Source organism: Toxorhynchites rutilus, chromosome 1 (assembly GCF_029784135.1).
Source record: "Toxorhynchites rutilus septentrionalis strain SRP chromosome 1, ASM2978413v1, whole genome shotgun sequence".
Lineage (NCBI taxonomy): Eukaryota > Metazoa > Arthropoda > Insecta > Diptera > Culicidae > Toxorhynchites > Toxorhynchites rutilus.
Genome location: NC_073744.1, coordinates 155,869,841 through 155,888,157, shown reverse-complemented (window position 1 = coordinate 155,888,157; position 18,317 = coordinate 155,869,841). Strand labels below are relative to the sequence as shown.

The following is an 18,317-nucleotide window of genomic DNA, read 5'->3' as shown; positions in this document are numbered from 1 at the left end:
TCCGGCTTTCCTGAAGCAATTTTGAACAGTCTCAGATTTAACCTTGTTTATCCAAGAGCGTGAAAGTAATTCAATTGCATCCAATACCGATATATCTGAAGGGTCCTAGAGTATATTTGAATACAGTATGAGTGCTGAATAACATGAATGTAAAAAAGGAAAAAAATACCGTTGTATCCTCCATTTCTAGCAGTCTTCGTTTTACTAATTCATGGCGATAGTACTGTTACAGGTTCTTGATTATGCCCAAGTCCAGCGGCTGAACTACTGAAGTAGAGTTTGGTGGAAAAAACTGTAAATTTATCGATTTAAGCTTTGGTTGGAGAGATTTTGGGTGCGCTGTACAATTATCAACGAACATGACCACCTTTGAGGAGAAAGAGATATAAGTATGATACATTCCCATTACACATAATTCCCGAATCAATACCTTTCTATTTTCTTTGGAAAATCTTTCGTCAAGTTGCATAATCCATTTCTCAAAAAGAATAGAGGTCATCCAGGCCTTGGTGTTACTCTCGTATATCACTGGTAATGATTTCTTCTTTTTGAAACACCGTGGGTTTTTACTCTTTCCAATGACCAGCAATGGTAGTTTATCGCTTCCGTCCATGTTGGTTGCACACATGACTGTCAGACGTTGTTTCGAATATTTTCCTCCGTGGCAAGTTTCTGATCGAAATGCAAATGTTTTGTCTGGCAAACATTTGTAGAAAAGTCCTGTTTCGTCTGCATTGTAGATATCACGTGCATCATACTCGGCGATTATACTGGGTAGGGTTTGCGAAATCCAGTTGTCCGTTACACTGAGATCTACACTGGCACTGTCGCCACATAGCTTCCGAAATGTCATCTTTTGCCGTTTTAAAAATTTACTTAGCCATCCATAACTTCCTTTAAAATTGGGAATTCCCAGTTTCTGGGCAAATTCGCAAGCCTTCTCCCGAAGAATAGAACCTGAGAGAGGTAAATTATTCTCTCTGGCTTGATTGACAAAAATTTCCATTGACCGTTCCAGCTTCTCGTTCCCAACCAACCTTATACGCTTTTTGTCCACATTCAATTTTCCCATCCGATGCCATTTTTCCTTTTGCTTGAATAGTGTTGACACCGTACTTTGTGCAATACTGAAATCTTTTGCAACTTCAGACACCTTTCGCCCATACTTTTCGACCTGCTCGATGATGCTCAAACGTTGCGCTATGGTTAGCGTTTTAATCGTTCGCTTGAAAGGTTTTCCCTGGTTTTCCATACTTGAAAAAAAAAATCCTTGATAATACGAACACTTCGTCTTCACTTTCAAGAGCAATTGAAATGACAGCTAGAAACGCTCAAAAACAAGTACGCGACAATCAATCGAGTTAGCGAGGTAAAAATCCATGGAAAAATGAAACAAAGCCCATCGAGTAAGAGAGGCATTGAGTAAGGGAGGTATCGAGTTAGGGAGAGAAGAATGCATGTAAAATCAAAGGTGCCATGAAATTCATCGAGTTAGGAAAAATATCGAGTTACAGAACATCGAGTAAGGGAGAGTTGACTGTAGTAAAATGCAATTAAAAAGGGTAGATTAGAAGATCAATCAATGAATAATTCTGCGATTGGTCCCATGAACAGCGCTTAATAAGATAACGTGGATGTGATAACGAAAAATCAATTTTGGGCGGGACGAAGTTTACCGGGTCAGCTAGTGTTGAATAAATGTGACTGATAATTACTATTGTATTAATTCAGTCTAGTGTCAAGCATTGTTTATAGCTGTTGACAAAGAAAAGTCAAAAATAAAAACAAATATTGGTGTTTCACAAACCCAATAAACACATTCAAAGATTTTTTATACTAATAAATAATTTGAACACCCTTTGTGTATAAAGTAGATTAACAGCCTTTTGAAGCTTTGAATTTTACATAAACATTGAAACGGTAAGGGGAAGACCTATTAGAAATTGTTGAACTGATATCACAATCACTTATCGTTTGTTTCATGCCAACATTAATACTATTTCAATTTAAAATTTTTAAAATATCAATAATATTTTTAATCTCACAGGTCGTTTGACGTTGACGCCAGTAAGCTGAGGGCTATAATTTTTTTAAAGCTGTTGTGGAATTGTTCATAGAGCCTATCAGACCTATCAGTAAAGATTACATAGATTACATAAGATTACTTATCTTCGAAGACCCAACGGTCTTTGCCCCGGTAGAAGATAAACATATGGAGAAGAATTAACTTGTATGGAGATGAATTGGCTTTATAATATTTTCAGGAAGATATTTGTCATTATGTAATATCGTTTGGCAACTGATCATTTTTTTCTAGTATTATTATGGTTATTCACTAAAGTGTTAATTCTGCCGTAGCTACGATTCATTCTGTTTCGCTTTATCGTTGACAATATGAACAAAAAACCATCATTATTATCACTGTACTTTGTTACAATATACTCATGTATAGTTCACTTCTTGTTTGTCGCATTATAATGCTTATGCAAGTGAATGTATTCATTTATAAAGTTTTTTGCCACTACTGTATACGGCATGTGGAAAACATCAACAGAAAAGTCCATTTTTGTAAGACCACCGATCCTTATTTTTGTTCCAATTTAACCCACAAAGAAACTTGTCCAAGCCAAAAACAGTGCCGTTATTACAAAAAAGGTCAGAAGTGCCTTTTATACACATGATTGAAATAAAAAAAGTAATGTTTATGAGAAATGGATATCCTCAGTTTGTCGTTCGTACGCCTTTTATTCACTCATATCAAAACTACTCAAGCTGTGGCGAGTGGGTCAACAAGAGTTTCCAACGTGAAACACGTGCACCAGTTTCATTTGGAGTTGATTTGGGATTTTTGCATAACATACAAAAAAGTGAATTTTTTAAACTGTGCTAATAAATGCTAATCGACAAACAAACGAAAAAAAAAGCTCACATCATTCCCAAAAGGGTCGAATTTGTCGAAACAGTTCGTTTGCCGTTTATCGGTGCCTCGTGTGGACCTTCACATCGGTGGTCATTACGTGCCCGTAACAAGTTCAATGCAAACACGGAGTCATTTCGAAAGCGATCATTCGCAACAATTGACCAGCAACAGCAGCAGCTGCTCTGCTGGTGCCCCGCCGCTCCACTCGACGCAACCCATCGAACCCAGTCAAACAAGGGGCAATAAAACCGAATTCATCTAATGCCGTTTTTTTTTCATTTTTTGGTGTGTGCGAAACTTCTTTCTTCCTCTTTAGCTATCGCGAACACAATGAACCCGTTGCGTGTCCCCTCGCGCCACCAGCATCCAATCCCGAACCTCCCGTTTGCACTCCACACCGAATTGTCATGAGATTCCACGCAGCAACACGCGCTCGCACCTAACACACCAAGCGTGTTCGAAAGCCGCCAGCGGAGCGAAACGCACACGCCATCAGCACCACTACAGGCGCAAAATGGCGAAACCGAACAGAAACGTGAAAAAAAAATTCGCACATAAACGCAAGCGGAGTCTAACAACACAACACCACCAAAACCATAGATAAAAATACACAAAATTCGCAAATTCTGTTTATGTGTCAAGGTTGTTTCGCGTTTGCCCTCGCGTGCACCCGCTCCCGTGTTCCTTTCGCTCTTCACGCGAAACATAGCGAGTCTTTTTTTTTCTCTCGCTTCGGACGCAGCAGGCCGGCTTCGATTCTCTCCAGCAAGAAACTAAGCGCGCAAGCAAAGCCAACAAAAAATTTCGCGAATCACCACCCAAAAAAAAAAGCTGCGCGCGTGTTCCGTGTATGTGTGAAGAGATAAGCGAAGAATCGACCACTTCGAACCCGCTTCCGCTGTTCAGCCCCTCCAACACTGCTGCTAAAATGTAGCGCTGATCAGAATAATTTACTTCTCGAAACAGCGAAACAAAAATGTCATATATGAGTTCCTGTTTTGTGCATTGCTGTTTTCCGAAAAATAAAACCCTCCGATGCAACCCGACTCCTACATGTGTTTGTTAGTCACTCTTTTTTTTCGAAGGAAAATAAAAATATCAGGAAAAAAATCAGGAAATGTCACACAATTGCAGTGCTCTGTTTTCACGTCAGGTGTGTTTTGCTGCGAGCGCTGGATCAGATTTCCAACGACGTGAATCCGTACCGTGGGTTTGATGAGTCAATTAGTCAATCGGGTTTTTTCCCGTGTCATGAAAATATTTAATGCGTGAGTAATTAGTGAACAATGCGGAAGGCCAGTGGTGCCGAATGTACATATTTCATATATTGTATCAAATATATACCGAGGATTTGTGTTTTGAAAAAAAGGCTTTTTTTTCATCTAACTTCATGTTATACATTTTTTTTCCAACTCAACAATCCAGTCATCGAAACAATTTTATAGCTGTATTCAGAAATTACCTTCAGTTCACGCAGTGAATACATTTTTATGTCTTCAATGCTGTCAAGATGGCTCCCACGAAGCGGTAATTTGTATTTCGGGAACAGGAAAAAGTGACGGTTCCATATCGCCAGTAATTATGCGTTGGATGAACGTGGAATCAGAATTTGATATTGAAGCATGTCTCCAGCCACTTGATTGCGATGAATTTTTTGAAGAAAATTGAGCTCTTTTGGCACTAGTCGTGCTGCGATTATTCTCATGCCATAACAATATGACAAACGGTCTCGTGAGAGATAATTAATTCGCGAACTAGCTCTCTCAAACTTGAATGACGATTTCCGAGCACCATTCCTTTTATTTTATCGATGTTTTCATCAGTTGAAGAGATTGATGGTCATCCTTGACGTGGCAAATCGTGCATCCCTTCTTCCACGTCTTTGAATGCCTTATACCATTCACCGTCTTTTCCACGTAGTTGAGTCACCAAATGTATCCTGCCACATTTGCAACGATTCGGCACAAGAAAAAGGAGCCAAACTCCTATCTGTATTGTTACAAGTATATATAAACATTTTTCATTAATTCTAATGTTAAGGCCGTGGTTTTTTTTTGTCCCTTTAATTTATTTTAGGCTCATTGGCATTTTAGTTGTAACAGAGCCGAATTTTAATCGTGTACATGTCACATATTTATCATATCTATAATTAGCACATTACACAGTTGCCATTTTTCGGCGTTAGAGTATTCCCTTCTATACCATTACATATGGTACACATTTACACAGTAGCAGCCATTTAGGCGTAAGAGTTTTCTATCTGTTCTTCCATTATCCACCAATTAAACCACCGGACAGCGGAGACAGTTGATTGATCATTGTTGAGTTATTTATAGAACAGCAGCCCGATCATTTCGACCGTGGATCGATCTCCATCGCTGATGATTGTTGCGTGGACGTAGTTATTCTGTAACAACACAAAGATGGTCAATGAGGGCCCCGAGTTTCGAACTCACGATCGATCGCTTACTAAGCGCACGCGCAACCAATGTGGCTACGGAGGCCCCCTAGAAATTTTGTTGGCAATACAAAATTTCACACAATATATTTTTGACCAATAGAATCATCCATATTAAAAATTCCAGAGCGAAAAAAGTTAACTTATTCTTAATGTCCTGTAAACGAACCAAATGACAGATCGTACCAACTTAAAAAAAAAATGAAAAATGTCCAGCGGAAAGATTGAATATTACAAATTCCCGGAATATAATTGACAGAATGTATATTATTTTCTAATTTATAGACAACTTGTGTTTTTGTTTGTGCTTTTAAAAAATGAACTTTCAACTTAATATTTTTGTTTACAGAAAATTTGCAAACTCTTTCTGAACAATTCCTGACTCTACTAATAGAGCATGACAACGCCGAAATAATTAGAAAGATAATGGACTTCCTAGAGAAAATAAAACGAAAAATTGTTTAAAAAAATATCTCAACCCTCTAAAAACCCAAAGTTTATATTTGCGCGAAAGAACTATACAGGCAAACCGTGTTTTATGCGGGGGATAAGGAACACATTAAAAATTCGCCTAAAAATCATGCAAAACTTCAGTATTTTTAAACATTTTTTGAACATTTTGAAAAAAACTTTTCTTGTGCGGTAGATAGGGACCGCTTTGCTTTTTTCGCATTGAAATGCATATAAACCATCGAAAAAAACTAAATTGACGGTAACTTCGTCAAATATGCTTCCTTTCATATACCGCACAAAAAAAAATCGCAAAAAAAACCGCACAAAAAAATCGCACAAAAAAAACCGCACAAAAACAGGTTTTACTGTAGTAGATCATATTTTGCATGAGAAAATCGAAAAACATAACGGCAATTTTTTACATCATAAAACCAGTAATCCGCCTTAAGGCGGGGTTGGGTATCTGGTCGAAAAAATCATGTTTCTTTTGAACTGCTCGTAGTAGTTATTCCGTATGATGGAAAGCATAAAAACAGTTCTGGTTTGGCTGCAGTTGTGAATTGATATCACATTGAAGGTATATGGCTTGCGTTTCCGATGTGCATCTCGAATTTTTGCAAGTCCTCTTTCCGGAGTATCTGGAAAATGATCCATTCTATCATGCCTGACATCAGAGGATGGAACATACACTCGCTTCGAAGTTGATAGTTTGTTCGTGGTGATCATACGTGGGTGATCTGGAGTTTTGTAAAACATCTGGGCTTGATAGGATTTCGTCACCTCAGTCCGAAAGTTCGGTAAATAAATGTGTAAATGAGGATTCCAAAAAAAAATCAGATTTTGTATGTTTTTAAATTCAGTAACTTCGTATCAGTTTTGTCAGCGAATCCAGTGAGCTTTCCGGGTCCTACAAGTAGGCCTGACACATTTGACTGTTCTCCAATCTCAGCTTTTTAGTGGCTTTTGACGTGGGACTAGGTCTAACCAGAATATATGGGGTGTAAAATGAAAACCTAAGCACAGAACATGCAGGATTCTGATTAATAAACGTTTTTGAAAAAAAAACATGCAGGAAAAAATGAAAGATTTCGAATGCTTTTAACTCGAACATTTCTAGCTGGATCGGAAAGATGTTTGCATCATTTGATAGGAAATATTTCTATACATCTATCGCAATTAGTAGAATGTTATTTTTTCATTAGATAAACAATTGAATAACTGTAAAATGTTAAGCGTTATCTACCTAACTGCCTCGTTTGCAGTTTCATGCAGGATTCTGATTAATAAACGTTTTTGAAAAAAAAACATGCAGGAAAAAATGAAAGATTTCGAATGCTTTTAACTCGAACATTTCTAGCTGGATCGGAAAGATGTTTGCATCATTTGATAGGAAATATTTCTATACATCTATCGCAATTAGTAGAATGTTATTTTTTAATTAGATAAACAATTGAATAACTGTAAAATGTTAAGCGTTATCTAAACGACCTAACTGCCTCGTTTTGATTGGCTCGATAACCGGGTTCCCCAACACAGACTTCAAAATTAATGTACCTGTGGGAATCCGCTTTGCAAATACATGCAAGTGGGGAGGGGGTATTTTTGTTCTCATCGAAGTATGTTCCCTAACACAGATTTCAAAACCAAGCAGTGTTAGAGAAACCGGCATTGCGAATATATGAAAGTAGGAGGCATTTTTGTTCCGACTCAAATTTGTTTCTCTAACACAAACTTCAGAACCAAGGTGTCTGGGGTAATTGACATTGTAAATTAATGCAGGACGGTGGTATTTTTTGTTCCGACTGAAATGTGTTTGCCTAACACAGACTTCAAATCTATGGAGCGTGGGGAAATTGACATTGCAAATTCATGCAAGTCGGGGTCATTTTTATTCTGAATGAAATGTGTTTCCCTAACACAGACTTCGAAACCAAGGTGTCTGGGAAAATGGGCTTTGAAAATAAATTCAAACTTATTTTTGTACTCGCTTGCCTTTGTGCAGACTGGAATATGTTTCCCCAACACGGTCTTCTAAACATAGGAACCTGGGAAAATCGTACAGACACTAGAGGCGAATGAACTTTCAAGTTTAAAGCCACTATAGTATGAAAAGTTGAAGTTGTTGATTCATGCAAGCCGAGGTACTTCTGCACCGGCATGTTTGTTTTTCGCCCTCCGGAAAATCAGTTTTTCGATATTTTTTTCAGAATACAGACCTATTTCTCAACAGGTCTCCAAATTCGTTGAAGATTTATCATTTTTTGGAGAAAAATAGAAAAATATTACTGATAAAAAATAACTTAAACTCGACAAAACAATTCGAGGAACAGAGTGCGAAATAGAAATATTTAGGTGATTTTTGAAATGTTGTAACTACATTAAAAATCAACGCATGGATAAAACATTTTAAAGATTCATCTTTCAACTTTTGAAATATTTTTTATCCTGGTGTGTGTAGATGTAGTGAAGAAAAATATCGGGAAGATAGAATAAATCGATTTCTTTCTGTTTTTTCAAAGATTTTGTGGATTAAAACAATTTTTTTGTACAAACCCAATAACAAATTCAATTAACTTTACCTTACCTGTAGGACCATTCTATACAGTGATATCATTATTGAATACAAAAGTTACCCTTCAGATTTTATGATCAATAATTCAATAAATAATTGTCGAACCACAAATTAAAAGACAGACATCCGAAAAAATCCGTGCAACGATAATTTATAATTTCGATGAAAAAAAGTTCCAATAACTTTTTTTTTTATACTGTTTTAAAAAATCTGCTGTAATTCCGCAAACATTGCAATAAGTTCTAATGCTTGCAGACAATTGTTCACCCGAGTGTGTCCACTAAATCCCTGTGAAAGCCGTTTTTTTAGCCGATCGATCAATGTTTCGAGTAAATTAGAGTAGCACTTCATCGCGAATGGTACTAGAAGTACAAAATGCTGTGCGTACTATCGGAATGATAGATTCGCAACATTCTTCCTGATATTTTCGTCCACTATATCAACACACATCAAGATACAAATTTGATCGTAAAATATTCCAAAAACTAGAAAGATTGAACTTTAAAATGATGTACATCCTATTTTCAAGCGTTGATTGTTCAAATCACCTAAAAATTTAGACTTATACTCTGTTCCTTTAAATTGGTTGTCGAGTGCATTTTGCGAAATTAAATCTTTTTTACTTTTTTACAAAAGTAACACAAGAAATAGATCCTACACGCACTTCTTGTATTAAAAAAAACTAGAAAAAGTACCACTAAACATAAGTAAAAAAATCAAAGGTAGTGGCTTCGTAATTTTTTTTATTAACCAGAAAAAACATTCTTAAGTACACCGAGAACGATCAATCGTAAAGTGATAATCAATGGTTATGAATGAATGGAATGTTTGTGATTACTTTTTCAAAATATATAATTTTGCAAAGTATTGACATTCCATTAGATATAGAACATTAATGTATCCAGTTATGACATCATAGTTCTACTCGTTATCTATGCTGTTATGGTTGCTTCACAAATCAAGTGAAGTCTATGGATGAATATTTAGGGTTGTTGATAAGTTGTGATGTACGTTTTAATTCGTTTTCGTCGTATATTTTCAAAATCGATTATCTCAGTTTTATTGAATATGAAATATGTTCCATACTCTTCAGATGAATATAATGATATGAAATTCGGTTTACACTCCAAACAATCTGAATTCCCTTTCACTGTGAAAAAGGAAACTGTTGCTACAATCTCGTAAGTGGTAGTCTCCATGACGGATATGAGGGGCTTAGAATGAAAGGGGTGTAAGTGATTCGATCGATTTCTCTACATCGACTCTCTCTTTTGGTCATAGCCTAGCCTCAAATACATTCCCAGCTGTATTTGACAATGTGGAAGATAGGTCAGAACCTCACCTATCAGATTCTATAACAAACTTAAATTGGAACGTTTTTGCAATTGAGTTATTAACTAAAGAAAAAGTAGATGAAGAGAAATCGATCAAGTCACTTACACCCCTTGCATTCTAAGCCCCTCATTAGCATTAGCATTGAGCAAGTCGCACAATATCGTAGGTGGTACGAATTCAGAACTATTTAGTTAAAAGCTCCTTGCATTCTAAGCCCCTCATATATAAAAATGGATTTCTGTCTGTCTGTCTGATTCTTATGGACTCGGAAACTACTGAACCGATTGACATGAAAATTGGTATGTAGGGGTTTTTGGAGTCGGGGATGGTTCTTATGATATTTTCAGACCCCTCCCCCCTCTCTAAGGGGGGTCTGCCATACAAATGAAACACAAATTTCTGCATAACTCGAGAATTATTCAAGAAAATGAAACCAAATTTGGCATGTGGAGATTTTAGGGTGCAATGAATGTTTTTACGGTGGTCAGACACTCCACCCTCCTCTCTAAGGAGGGTGAAAATGAAAGATTAATTTCTGTATAACTTGAAAATTATTCAAGTAAATGGAGCCAAATTTGGCATGTGAAGGTTTTAGGGGGCACGAAACGTTTCTATGATGAATATACTCCACCCCCTCTCTAAAGGGGGCTGCCATACTAAGGAAATTCAAACTTCTGCATAACTCGAGAACTAATGAAGCACAATTTGGGATGTGAGGGTTTTTTGGTATAAGAAATGTTTCTTTGATGGTATGACACACCCTCCTTCTCTGGAATGGAGAAGGGGTCCCATGAAAAAGTTACACATATTTCAACCAAAAATATTCCAAAAATAATCTGATATTACAATGATGAGTTTTGGTAGAAGTACTAGGAATTTTATTGTAAAAGGTAAATTCAACGGGGTCGATTAGAAGATCAATCAATGAACAGTTCTGCGATTTGACCCAATGAACAGTTCTGCGATTTGACCCATGAATTTGCGCTTAGTAAAAAACGTGATTTGCGCTTAGTAAAAAATGTTTGAAGGTATTGATAACAAAAAATAAATTTTGGGTGGAACGAAGTTTGCCGGGTCAGCTAGTAAATAAATAAATAAATAAATGAATAAATAAATATTTTCATGGCATTGAACATAATGAGGCATGTGATGAAAATCTGCTAAAGTTTCTAACAATGGTAGCATAAGAGTTCACTAATCCCAAACTCTAACCATTTTAATTACACTTTTAAATATGTGGTAAAATGTTCATATATACGGGAAAATTATTTTATAAATTAAATAATTATGCGCTGCTCGTTATGATTTCCTCTAAGGCAAATTGTTCCATGTTGTCGTTCATATTACACTACAACTTATAACGACTTATATAATGACTTGCGCCCACGATCTTCTTTTCAGAAAAAGTATAGGAAAAATATTCCGTTAAAGTTTTGATGAATTTTCGCACTTTTCTTCGGATACCCCCCCTCAAAGTTTGGGCTCTCTGTAGGTCATTTTTTTCCACGATCTCTTCAAGTCTGCAGCATCCCGAGTCATTTTGGCACTCTTCTGCAATTACCGCTTGACAATTGCCCAATATTTTTCAATTGAACGAGATTAGGGGCAATTAGGAGGACCTCCAAATCTAGCCAAAACTTCACCGAACCTATGTGAGCCTTAATAAACGAAAGGAGAGATCACAACCAAAATGTATGTGAAACCAAACAAAAACACTAATTTGTCAAAGTGGTTTGTTTACCATATACATTAGCTTGATTCAGAACGCTTAGGATGTTCCGAAGCTGAGCAACATATCCACTGACAAACAATGGCGACTAAATTGTGCAGCTAATATGATCTGGAAATATATTTTTTTCACCTAAAAACATATTTTTTTGCATTCTACCAAAATTCGAGTTCTTCTAAAAAAATGATCAACAGATACTGTAGAATGATCAATGTAGAGTTCATAAGTTCGTACGAACGATGTTCTAAAAATTCTAAGGGTTAGAATAGATCGAACGAGAACAAGAATTCGAATGGAACCCTAACATTTTCTATTCGAATGAAATTGAGGGGTATTTTTTTTTAAACGTTTTCGAAATGAGCACATCGTGAAACATATTTTTTTGGAACAACATTTATTTTTACGGAAACAGTTCCTTGGTGTGTCCATTGGATGAATCCTTATTGTGTCTGATGATAATATACAATGGCAATGCTGGCAACGAATGCGATGATGACGATCATGATCGTGCTGTCAGCTTTGAATATAGAACTGCATATTCATTTAAAACAGGTTAGATCATAAAATACAAATGGTTTTTTTTAGTACTATGCGTTTCATACACTTAGCATTCAGAAATCAAAAATAAAGAAATACTAACAATGTTTTTTTATTATCTCTCCCTGCAGGTAATTGAAACACTCCAGTCGAAAAACCGTAAGTGACATTCGCTCAAATTCAGCTCGTATAAACGAATCTGTCAGTGCCAGTCTCTGGCGTGACCTTCAACCGGCATTCGAGAGCGTCTTGAAATCTAACTTCCCTGTGTGTCCGATCGCCACATGTCGGCGGTGCGAACAGCAGCTTGCGCACAAGTGTGTGTGTGCGTGAATGGCCTCTAAGCCGAATCTAACTCAGTGCGAAAAAAATTCGCGAACTCGCAAATTTACCACCACCGAAAAAAAAAGACAACAAAACATAACCAACCGGTTTCGCAACTCGATGATGACAAAGTGCGTTATAATAATTGCACACATAAAAAACAAACAAGAAACGGAATGCCGGCCGCTAATCAACAGTGAATCTACAGGTTTCTTCTGCTTCGTCTTCAGAATCCTTCGCACGCATCGTCGGAACCGCCAGCGGACGGAAGCGACGCTCCCCGCACACACGATTTGTTTACAAACCAACCACCCCGCACGACCCATGCGTTTCCTTTGGCTCTTCTTTGTGCATATCTCTCAACATGCCGACGCATTTTTCGCAGCCACGCAACACATACACACACACACACGAACACGCACTTATTTACTCGCGCTCCTTTCTGCTCACATCCGCTCACCGGGTTTGTGTCTTTGGCAATTAAGCAGCGCCGCGACGCTCTCTCACGCATTATTCTTTCCACTCTCGGCCACTCTCACGATCTCTGATCGGATCGAGCTGCGAGCTGCGTTCGCTCATTCTCGCTGGCGGTGGGATCTGGTTTTTTTGGGGGGTTCGATTTGTTTTGATTTTGGTCACTCACGCATGCATTTGCTACGCACTCACCACAAACCACCCAATGACTCAGGGTGGTTTTTGGCTTGTTACAAGAAACAATATGCTTTGAAAGATTTTTAGTTTTCATTGTCAATTTGAAGAATTTGGATGGTTCCGATAATCGTTGAAGCGGGCTTTCCCGGGGCGACTTATGTAAAATCCCATCCCCGCCGTCGTCACTCACGCACGCTTACACACTCCGCTGAGTCCGTCTGGGTTGACTCAGACAAGTCGTGCGTGTCGACAGCCCACCAGCCGAAATAAAGCCCCCCGCGTGGCTTTCGCCCCCCCCCCCATTCGGAGCCCTTCCCCACCGTACTTCCAGACAAAATATCAGCCAAACCACTGTCGATGTATTTATATGTTCAAAGCTCCCACCCAATGTGTCTGCCATTTCTCGTGATAGGGATGGGGAGACTTTTGGGGGTGGTAGCGAGTCTCGTCTGGCGGTGCGTTGTTGTTTTGGGGTGCATTCAACCCCAAAATACCACCCACCCAGCGGCAGCGGCCACCCGTTCTGGTCGTCCCGTCGGTCGCCCCTCTTCCGTCTACAGCTGACGACGCGCCGCCGATCGGTGTGTATGTGGGCCAGACTGACTGCGATAATTGTGTGGGAGAGAAAGGACACAGTCTGAACAGTCCGCCCTCCACTCACCCGCGCCAACCGCTGAGAACGGTGTGAAAGGATATGAAAATAATAATAACTGCGGTGTAACTTTAGTAGATTTACCGCAACTCATATTCCGAATGTAAGGATTTTAAGTATCAATTGAACCGTAAAACTATTCAGTCAAACATAATTATGATTCATGGTGATTTGGACCTGAGAACCGATGGAATTCCTAAGCAGCGATTAATCTTAAAGCCAACAAAGTATGTGCATCGATTGATCGCAATCGGTTTAATCTTTCAACAAGTTGCATCTCCGGAACGATAAAATCCAGATACCTGTCGAATTTGCGAATTAATTGAATCCTTGACTCTATTCAATCAAATAACCGATTGAATACTTGAATCGGTTCGAACTATTGAAACAATATAATCTTGGATCCGACAGAATGAATGATACGATCAAAAATTTGAACAGATGGAACCAATAAGCCGTTTGAATCATTGAATCATTGAAGATTGTTGCCGGGCGAATTTCTGGAGATTAGTGAGTAACGTTGGAGAGATTAGACTCAGAGACTTTGGCTTGTCATTCATTCATTCATTTTTATAAATTTTATGACCGCATTATTAACACTAGAACTACCGACAGTTGTTATATACCTATTCAGCCATTCCATGCCAAACCGATATAGTGACTCTCTGATTTTCTTCAAAAGCGATAGTTTTGTTCTTTATCGCAAATTATTAGACCCGTATTTTTTATTTTTTTGTTAGGGTGACCATTTCCATTTTAGGGTGGTCCGAAAAATCCATTTTTTCGCTTTTTAACCAAAAATGACTTTTTTCTAAAATTGATAACTTTCGAACCACTGAACCAATTCAGATGTTCGACATATTAAATTAAAGCCAAATGTTTTTTTTTTGGAAAAATACTACAGAAAAATACTTTGGAAAAATACTACAGTAACTTTGAAAAATCATAATTTAAAAACGAAAAAAACGCCTCCCTGGTTTCGAGATGTGTTATGTGAAAAATCCTCAGCTTTCCAGAAAAAATATAAAAAAAAGTGCCATTGGTCCCGAAACCATGAAAACTATAGAAAACAAATAAAATCAATAATAACGAGAACATAATTAAAATTTTTCACAACCGTAGTATTATTCCAAAAAATACCAGCTAATTGGCTTTAATTTAATATGTCGAACATCCGAATTGGTCCAGTGGTTCGAAAGTTATGAATTTTAGAAAAAAATCATTTTTGTCAAAAATGCGTAACAATGGATTTTTCGGACAACCCTAAAACGGAAATGGTCATCCTAACAAAGAAAAAAAAGCGGGTCTAATAATTTGCGATAAACGATAAAACTACCGCTTTTGAGGAAAATCTGAGAACCACTATATTGGTTTGGCATGGAATGGCTGTATTTCTACCAAACCGGCCATTTTGACCGGTGTGATGTTTAGTTGTCAAAATATAAGTTTTTGATTTTTTTTACAGAGAATAAAATATATTTCATTGCATTGCATTCATGGCAAGTACATGATAAATACATCTATTTGCATAAAATATAGTATTTTTATTTGTATTTTTATTTAGATATACACTCGACAAAAAAAATAGTGAAACAGAGTGCAAAGTGCAAAGTGATTTTTGAAATGCTGTAACTTCTTGAAAGTGTATGTAGATGTGGTGGACAGAAATATCAGGAAGTAATAAAAAATCGATTTCTTTCTGTTTTTTCAAACTTTTTGTAGACTAACACAATTTTTTCTAACCAAATCAATAACAAATCCAATTAATTTTAATAAACAGTTTTTATTTGATTTCTATAATGTTCATGTAGGACCTTTACACAAAAAGATATTTTTGTTTGAATGAAAAGTTACCCCTTAATCCTTGATGATAAATAATTCAATAAATAATTATCGCATCGCAGACGGAGAATTATTTTTGAAAACTTCAATAAATTTTGTATAATGTTAATTTATTGCCTTGACGAAAAAAATAATTTGATTTTTCTGCATCAATTTTAAGAAAGTGTCAAAATAACGTTTTTCATAATGTTTTAGAAAATCTTCAGTAATTTTGCAAATATTGCAGTAAATTTGAATATTAGCAGGTAAATTTTTAGCGTGGTATATCGCCTAAACTCCTGTGAACATTCCATATTTATACCTTTAGCCTTTTTTTTCCAGCCGATCGATCAAAGTTTGAAGTAAATTAGAGCAACACTTCATCGCACACTGTACCAAAAGTACAAAATGCTATGCGTACCCTCCAAATGAACAATTCGTAACTTTCGTTTTCATGCGTTTGTGGGTGCTTACGTATTCTCGCATATACACACACTCCACCCCTCCAATGATTGCTTTGAAAATGCTGTTTATTCATATCCTTCCTGGAGTGCATTCAGCTTTTTGTGCAGATAGCTCCATCAGCAGAAATTTCAGCTTATTGATGACGATAATATCAACATTCTTCTTGGTATACGTAAATTGACTCTCCTTACTATTGCTATCTGAGGAAAGAAACATTTTTTCTTATGATTGATCATATATATTTCAGATACTGGTCAAATTTCAGAATTCATTTTCATAAGCAACTTGATCGACTCAGAAAAGTCTTCTCTTGAATCTGATGCTCCTAGATCGAATGTCTTCTACTTATATATTTTTTCCTTCAAATTTTGGGATGTTTGAGATCTTTTTTTTTATTTTCTATTTTAAGAAAGTAACACAAGTAATACTAGAACTAGACGAGCTCCTTTAGGAATGACAGTGCCACAGCAGAAGAAGGTTTGAGTTTTAGATTTCCTTTATGCAAGAAATTTCAGATTTTGGAGATTATTCTATAATATAACGTAGATAAAACTCGTATACTTTAAATTATTTAAGCCTTTTCAATTTTTTTATTTATATTTTTTTGAATTTTAAACTTTTTGTAATTGTAGATTTTCCACACGTTAAATTTTTGGGTTTTCGGATCTTTTATAATTTTTTGTTCTCTAGATTCTTCAGTTTTCTGTTTTTATATTTTCGACATTCGATATTTCCTAGATTTTAGAATATATTATATACACTGAATATTTTAAATGCGGCTATATTTATTTCTTGTTTTTTTAGAATTTAAGACTACAGAAATCATAAGATATGAAGAATGTAAAATTCTCGTTTGAGTAATTGAACTAATTTAATTCTTGAATCTACAGAATATTGGAATCGATTGGTGAAAAGTGAGAACCCGAATCTAATTTGCGAATTTAATCATTTAAATTTTTCAATTAACTGTTTTTTAGCCAACTAAATCATTATTGTTACAGATTATTGATTTTTGGACTGAATCGTTGAATAAAAAATCAAGTGAACCGATTTTAATTGGTTTGACTAGTGTTGCCACATTTTAATATGTACCAGAGGGGTTAGAAATCCTTCTCATCTGTAATTTTTCGTCCAAAAATCTGTACCAAAAATCTGTACTAAAAATCTGTGCCATCGAAAATATTCGTTGTAGAAATTTAGCATGAAAAAATACTCATTTATTTACTACAAATACCATATTTACATTTGCAAGTCCTTCGTGTGTTTTATGATGCTTTTACATAATTTTTTTTAATCTAGATTGCGTGCTATCATGAATTATTTTTTTGAAAAAATCTGTACCTTTCCAGATAGATCTGTACGTGTGGCAACACTGGGTTTGACTATTCTATTGGCTCAAATATTCAATCTATTGAGGAAAAATTTGAATTGATTCATATACTAAATCGACTGAATCTGAGATACGGTAAAATTTTTGAGCCGGGTACTGGCCGATCAAATCTTCAAACGGATTAAAATATTTCTTCGATTTTTCTTGGACCGGTTCTTTCTTTGAATTGGAATAAAATCTTTAGAACAGATTTCGAGTTGTTGGGTCTTCCAGTTCAGTTCAAAGATTCAATCGGTTCAAATATACATTCGATTAAATTCTGGAAAAGATGAATCGTATAAATCGATTCTATCATCGAGCCGATTGTATTTGTGAACCGATTAGAGTAAAGAATTTATTAAATCTTCAAACCAATTGAAAAAGTACCTCTACTGATTGCATATTTGGATCGGTTGAATATCTGAACAATTACTTCAATAATTTAATCGTTTCATAGTTTCAATCGGTTCAGTTGTCTGAAGAAATAATTGAATCGTGTTTCGAAACTAAATCGGCTGAGTCCGGCAATTAGAGAAACAGATTACATTTTCTAGACCAATATTATTTTTGAATTGAAAAATTGTTAAATTGATTTCGAGGCAATAGTCAAATCGGTGGGAATGGTCATTCGATTATTTTTACAACAAATTAAATGTATACATTGATTAATACTACAATCCGATGGATTTTTAAACAAATTAGTGCAAAGAATCGAATCAAGCTTCAAACTTATGAATTGTTTTTAGTACCTCTATCGATTGTATATCCGGATCGATTGGAATTCTGAATCGGTGGAATTATTGTATTGTTGAATTGATTGAATCGCTGGAATTTATGGCACTGTTGAAACATTCTAAATCCAAGAAATATACCAAAATTTTGGAATCATGAAAATCCCAGTTTTTCAACCAAAAATCTCTGCGGAATCCACCGAACCCGAGTCAGTCAATCAACCCCCGAAAATGAAACCGTCTGCCACGACCACCTTGAACCAGAAAGAAATATGTGGACATTATCCGACAACCCGGAGA

General features: G+C 36.3%; 1 protein-coding gene across 19 annotated transcripts in view; it reads left to right on the top strand.

Moving 5' to 3' along the window:
• LOC129770692 (protein tramtrack, beta isoform) overlaps nucleotides 1-18,317 on the top strand; it is a 618,642-nt gene that overhangs the window by 181,289 nt on the left and 419,036 nt on the right. For 3 of the 19 annotated variants that reach the window (XM_055773791.1, XM_055773737.1, XM_055773764.1), the window contains exon 2: nucleotides 12,136-12,163. The exons of the other annotated variants lie outside the window; for them this stretch is intronic. The gene's annotated coding sequence lies outside the window, so the exon portion shown is untranslated. The remainder of the gene's footprint in view (nucleotides 1-12,135; nucleotides 12,164-18,317) is intronic. 19 annotated transcript variants of the gene reach the window in all.